A 6,204-nucleotide genomic window follows, 5' to 3' on the forward strand; every position below is an offset into this window, starting at 1 on the left:
GACCTCAGTAGGTCATCGAGTCTGACCCCCTGCCCTGGGCAGGAAAGAGCGCTGGGGTCACTTGACCCTGGCCAGGTGCTTGTCTAGTCACCTCTTAAAGACCTCCAAGGTAGGGGACAGCACCACCTCCCTTCGAAGCCCAGTCCAGATTTTGGCAACCCTCACCATAAATAATTTTTTCTAATGTCTAATCTAAATCTGCTTTCTGTCAGTTTATGGCTGTTGGTTCTAGTAACCCCAAGGGGTGCCATGGTAAACAGTGTCCCCTATTTCTTGCTCTCCTCCCTGCCCACCCCCCTCCCCCCCCGTGAAGTTGTAGACAGCTACAAGATCCTCTCTCAGCCTTCTTTTGTGGAGTCTAAAGAGATTCTGGTCCTTCAATCTTTCCTCACAGGATCCCCTGTAGGCCCATAACCATACAAGTAGCCTGCCTCTGAACCCTCTCAAGGTTATCCACATCCCTCTTGAAATGCAGTGCCCAGAACTGGATGCAGTCCTCCAGCTGTGGTCTTACCAATGCCACATAGAGGGAAAGTATCACCTCCTTAGATCTGCACCTTCTAATGAATGAAAGTGTGTGGTTGGCTTTACTTATCACTTTGTCACATTGATGGCTCATATTCATTCTGAAGTTAACCAAGATTCCTGTCTGTTGCTGTGCCACTTAGAAAGTCTCCTCCCAGCCTGCAGGTGTGTTGGTGATTCTTTCTCCCTAGACGTAGCATTTATCTGTATCCTATTCTGCTCTGCTCACTTTCCCAATCTGTCCAAATCTGCCTGAATCCACTCCCTGCCCTCCAGCATGTTCATTTTGCCCCATAATTTGGTATCGTCTGCAAATTTGGACAGAGTGCTTTCCACGCCCTCATCCAAGTCACTGATGAAGGTATTAAACAGTACTGGTCCAAGGACTGAACCCTGGACTGCCCACATTCTTCCACGTCGAAAACAGCCTGTCCACCACCACCCTCTGTGTGTGCCCCAAAAGTCAATTCGCCACCCACCTGACCATGTAGTAATCGCCTAATTTGTTTATAAGAATGGGATGCGACAGTGTATCAAAGGCTTTTTTAAAATCCAAGTAGATGACATCTACCTCAAATCCTGCATCTAAGCATTTAGTGGCTTGGTCATAAAAAGAAACAAAGTTAGTCAGGCAGAATCTACCTCCTATGAATGGTAGCCCTTCAGCATTATTTTTTCTACTGGAGTCCCACAAATGTGATCTTTAATAATTTTTTCAAAGGTTTTCCCAAGGATAAAGGTAACTCCCAAGGATAGAGTGGTTACTCGGATCATTCCTTCTTCCCTTCTTGAAAATAGGGGGCACATTGGCCCTTTTCCAGTCCGCCGGGACCTGTCCTGAGCACCATGAGTGCTCAAACAACCTCTCCAGTGGTTCTGCAATGACTGGCCAATTCCTTCAGCACCCTTGGATGGAGATTGTCCGTGCCTGCTGACTTAAACATATCCCATCCCTCCAAAAGCCCCTTCACTAGGTCAGTGCTAACTGTTGGTGGGTTGGAAGCCCTCTTGTGCTTGTCTATAGCACCTTTGAAAGATATGTTTTTATCTATGTTTAGGAACACATTCAAAGAACTCATTTAGGAGCTCAGCTTTGTCCTTCCTTGTTACCAATTACCCTAATCTGTCCTGGAGGGGTCTTATGCTGTCTTCTTTTTATTCCTTATGTACCTAAAAAAGACTTTTTTGTCTTTCATTTTTGTAGCCAGCCTGAGTTCCATTTCCATTTTGGCCTTCCTAACATTCCCTGCACATATGAGCCAAGCAGATATATCCTCCTTGGTGGCTAACCCCTGCTTCCTCCCAGACTGCAGTTGGTTGTCCAAGTTAGTCACAAAGGCAGTTTGCTCAAGTGGCAACAGCTTGAGATAAAAGGTGTCGCCTGCCCAGGAAAAGACAGATTTCCCTTACCTGGCTGCAAAGTGCTGGGGTTTAGAGAGAGAAGCCAGGCTGATGGTACAGGAATGCATAAACAGGCTTGTAGCATCACATGGAAAGCATTGGGCAGAGCTTGGGAAGAGATAAAAAGGCTTCCCAAGAGGGGATGGAACCTGGTTTAGCTATGGAACTAACCAAAGGTAGATTAGAAGCCAAACTGGGCTGATAGGACTCCGTGATTCAGAAGATGAACCATAAACTGCACATAAGCATCACAGGCAACAGCAAAGGTCTTGATGCCTGCTCAAAGAATGCTTCTGAGCTGTGAAGAGTCTGAGGGCAGGAAATAAAAGCTGGGTTTCTTATTTTTCTTTAGAGCTTGCTGTTAATTAGGAACTGTTGTGTGCTCAGAAATCATTTGCATACCTGCTTCCTTACTTTTCTTCCTGAAGAGTAAAGCGATCACCAGTAAAGGCATGAGCCTTCTGGTCTACTTCTGGGAGAAGGGTGTGATATAGCCATGGGACAAGAGATCAATGCTTGGGCCCAGGAGACAGGTAGTTTGACTGCAGGTTCTGGCTCTGAGATGGTCCTGGGAAGGTACCTAGAGGTACAGGGGGCCATCTGCTTAGATTGTAGAGGTTTAAAGCACACTGGCCCCAGTGGGTGGGAGGCAACACAGAAGTCTGGTGTATGTAGCTTGGTGAAGTTGGGCCAGGTCTGGGGTGCACTTGATTTTTTTTTCCAGGAGAGCCAATAATAGATGTGCTAGAATCTTCACATGAATTACATTACTCTGAAGTCAAACCTTTGTGACGTGGTCAGGATCATAGAATTATAGAAAATAATAGAGAAGCAGGGCTGGAAGGGACCTCCAGACTCAAGAGATCTAGTCCAACCCCCTGTCTGAGGCAGATGAGCCCTACCCAAACCCTATACAATCCATAATCTAAACCCTGACACAAGACATAATGCCATATCCTGCCACAGGTAAAGCAGGGTGAACCACAGTAGCTAATGTCCTGCTTCTATAAAAGGTTGTCAATATATTATCAAGAGATTCCAGGCAGACCATATCAATTGGACCATGGGGTAAAATTCCTTCCTGACTCCAAATATGGCAGTCTGACACCCTGAGCAGAGGAGGATTACAAAAGAACCCCAAAGCCACTTTTGATCTGATAATTTCCCTTTACTGGTCAGGCTTTTAAGAGGGAGAGAGAGTTAGTAGTGTAAGGGTCCTCCATCTCAAGAATCACTCTTCCTGATATGCCACATGTGTATGGCAAGATATGTGATTTTGGGATCAGGAATCATATTCCAATTGTGCTCTACCTGGAACTGTAGGGGGAGATTAGAAACAAGATTCCAGGCAACCCCTACACAGCAAGTTGGTAGCTGGTATCTGACAATCAGCTGATTGCCAGCTGGCAGGGACAGCACCAGGGCTGGTTCAAGCCCTGATCTTGTATAAGCCAACACCTCACCATAGCTAGTTGGAGACCCTGGTGTGGTCCTAACCCTGCCACCCGTTCAGTTTAAGGTGCGATGGAAACCAGCCACAAAAATATTACACATTTTTGTGTAATATTTTTGTGGTTGGTTTCCCTTTTTGTGGCATCATTAATTCCCTGAACATGTGGGCAGATGTTCAAGACACCATCAACAGACTCATTGTATCTTAAGTGGCCTCAGTCTGTGCCAGGAGGTTTGGAGCTGGGTGTACAGTTCACCTTCCCAACTGCATAGTGTTGGTTAGATACTAAAATCAGAAGCTTTGCTGAAAACTTGAAGGCCCCCATGCCACAGAATACAAGTCAAGGTCATGGATGTTTGTGACTTTTCCTTGTCAGTCCAAAAGAAAAGAAACGTTCGGTCCAGTTTAAATATAATTGCCCTAAAACATGTGCTTGCTAACAATGCACTGGTCCCATGATTAACCTTGAGGTTGTTGACTGACTTCATATTTTGTTGTCCCTATGCAAGTTCTCTGCCTGATTCCATAATTGATTAGCTACTAAGCCCTCCAGTTTTGTAAACAGTATCTGGGTTTTCCAGGCATGCATTAATTAATGTTTATCCTCATTGAGCAGAGAATGAAATACAGCTCTCACTACATCCTTGTCGTTTTTTTAAAGCTTTACTTGTTCCTAAAGACACCAAGCAATGTCAAGCATTTTGATCTTTGCCTTCTGCTCTTTTTAACCTCTTAGGAATCATTAATTTTTTTATGATCCCATTTGACCTGAGCTACTGTTCTCCCACACACCCTCTTTATAGGACTGCCTGCTATCTTCAGACCCATAAAGATCCAAAAGGCGGCATTGATTTATGTCCTCTGCAAGCATGACTGAGCTCTCTGCAGCCCAGCACTTGCTAAGGGGACACAAGTATGTAATTCCCAAGTGCTGAATCCAGGTTCAGGAGAAACTAGGTTCTTTTACCTTTCAAGCACAAGGTAATGGATTTATCTATATTCTTAGCAAGATATTAGCAAGCAACAGGGAATTGAATAGAGCTGGAAGTTCAGGTAAAAGATCCCATAACCTAAGTAAAAGCTATGTGAGGAAATAGTAATACAAAACATTTATTTCATTCTCCTTATTTCAGTGAAAGGGTTAAACTTCAACATACATCCACAAGATCTTACAGGGACAGAGAAATAGCAATGATGGATCAGATAGAAATTAGCAAAAAGCTGGTAGCTTCACTGTTGTTTGGAGTTCTGAGATGAGCTTAGAAGGCTTTTAAGAAAAATTATTGTACAGTCTCTCCCAGATACATGTATGTGCATGAGCTGGATGGTTGTGATGGCCCAAAGCCCCTGCTTATCTCTTCCTTTAGGGATCCTGGGGTGAACAGTATTGCCTGCCCTCAATTTTCTCTCAGCACTTGTGGCTTTGCATTGAGACAAAATTCTGAGGCAGGAGCTTTAGCCACGTATCTGCAAGGTCATGAAAGAATTTTTATCCCCAATGCACAACTCGCTACATGCACTTGGTTTGTGGATTTGCATTTTTGTCTTCCTCTGAAGCATTACAGGTTCTCCCTGGATGGAAGTGGGGCACTAGCCAGAATAGATCAGTGCTCCAAGATGCTCTTTTTTGGAGGCTTGTCTGGTCTGTCTTGTTATACACTTGATTTCTTGTGAAGTGCCAGATTTGGGAAGGAAACTTTGGGTTTTTGAACTTTTCCATGCAGTTGATGGCAAAGTTCCCCTTCTGGGATCACCTGAGCTACTCTTGTCCAGGCAATTCCTGCCACGACAGGGGTCTCAGACATTAATGGCACCTCAGTGTCTCCTGTTTGTAGTTTACTTAAAGCATTTCAGTTCTCAGGTGACTCAAGTCCTTGTATTTGCTTTAAGAAACCTTCATGAAAACTAAATTAATGCATGCTTTAGCAATGTTTTCCTCCTTCTATTAACCATGACTCACATCTATCCATTTTATCCAATGACTACTAAATACTAAAGGTAGACCTCAGGGCCCTCTCCCTTCCATGGGGGCAGGGTCCATCTCACTGAGCCACACAGTAGAATTTCTTCCTGGCCTTAAATTACATTATGTATTATATCATATTACAGATGACATGTCCCCAAATAAAACACACACCTTGTTTTTAAGCTGACCACCTTTTGCAAAGGTGGAACATATGCTCGCCTTTAGCTCCCCTCTCTTTCTTCCCCCTCACCCCCAGTGGCACAACTGGAGCAGAACCAAGCAGAGCAGGGGTGGGTGCAGGCTGCCCACTGAGGGCTCGGGGCTCCCTGCCGCCTCTCTCCTGGGAGCCCTGCACTGGCCATGCATCCCCCTGCCTGCCCAGCAGCAACAGGGGGTACAACTCCATGCCGCTGCTACCCCTGCTGCTGCAAGGTTGGCAGGAGGTGCTTTGCCATGGTGGCGTGGCCAGCGCAGGGCACCGGGGGGGAGGGGGGAGGAAGGACAGCATATCTGTCCTTTCAAAACAGCTGACTTTGCAGCGTTTTCATTCTTGGTTGCCTACCCCCATTGCCAGATAATAGATGATAATGTATAAAAGCAGTATCTTAACCACTGAAAATAGTAGAAGAACAAAAGGTAGAATGAGACTGCTTCCAAGGAGATTCTGTCAGTTAACAGCAGGGAGAAACCCTGCCTTTAAATCCCTGGCAGAAGAAAGGTCAGGACAGCATCTTAGAGTGCATCTTCAGTGATGCAAAAGCTTTCATAGCTGACTGTGTGCTTCATCAGATCACCCATTAAAGGTCATGCTTTTTTAAACTAGAATCTGTAGCTTCCTTCAGCTGTACTTTTATGGAAG

This window comes from Alligator mississippiensis, chromosome 5 (assembly GCF_030867095.1).
Source record: "Alligator mississippiensis isolate rAllMis1 chromosome 5, rAllMis1, whole genome shotgun sequence".
Taxonomy (NCBI): domain Eukaryota; kingdom Metazoa; phylum Chordata; order Crocodylia; family Alligatoridae; genus Alligator; species Alligator mississippiensis.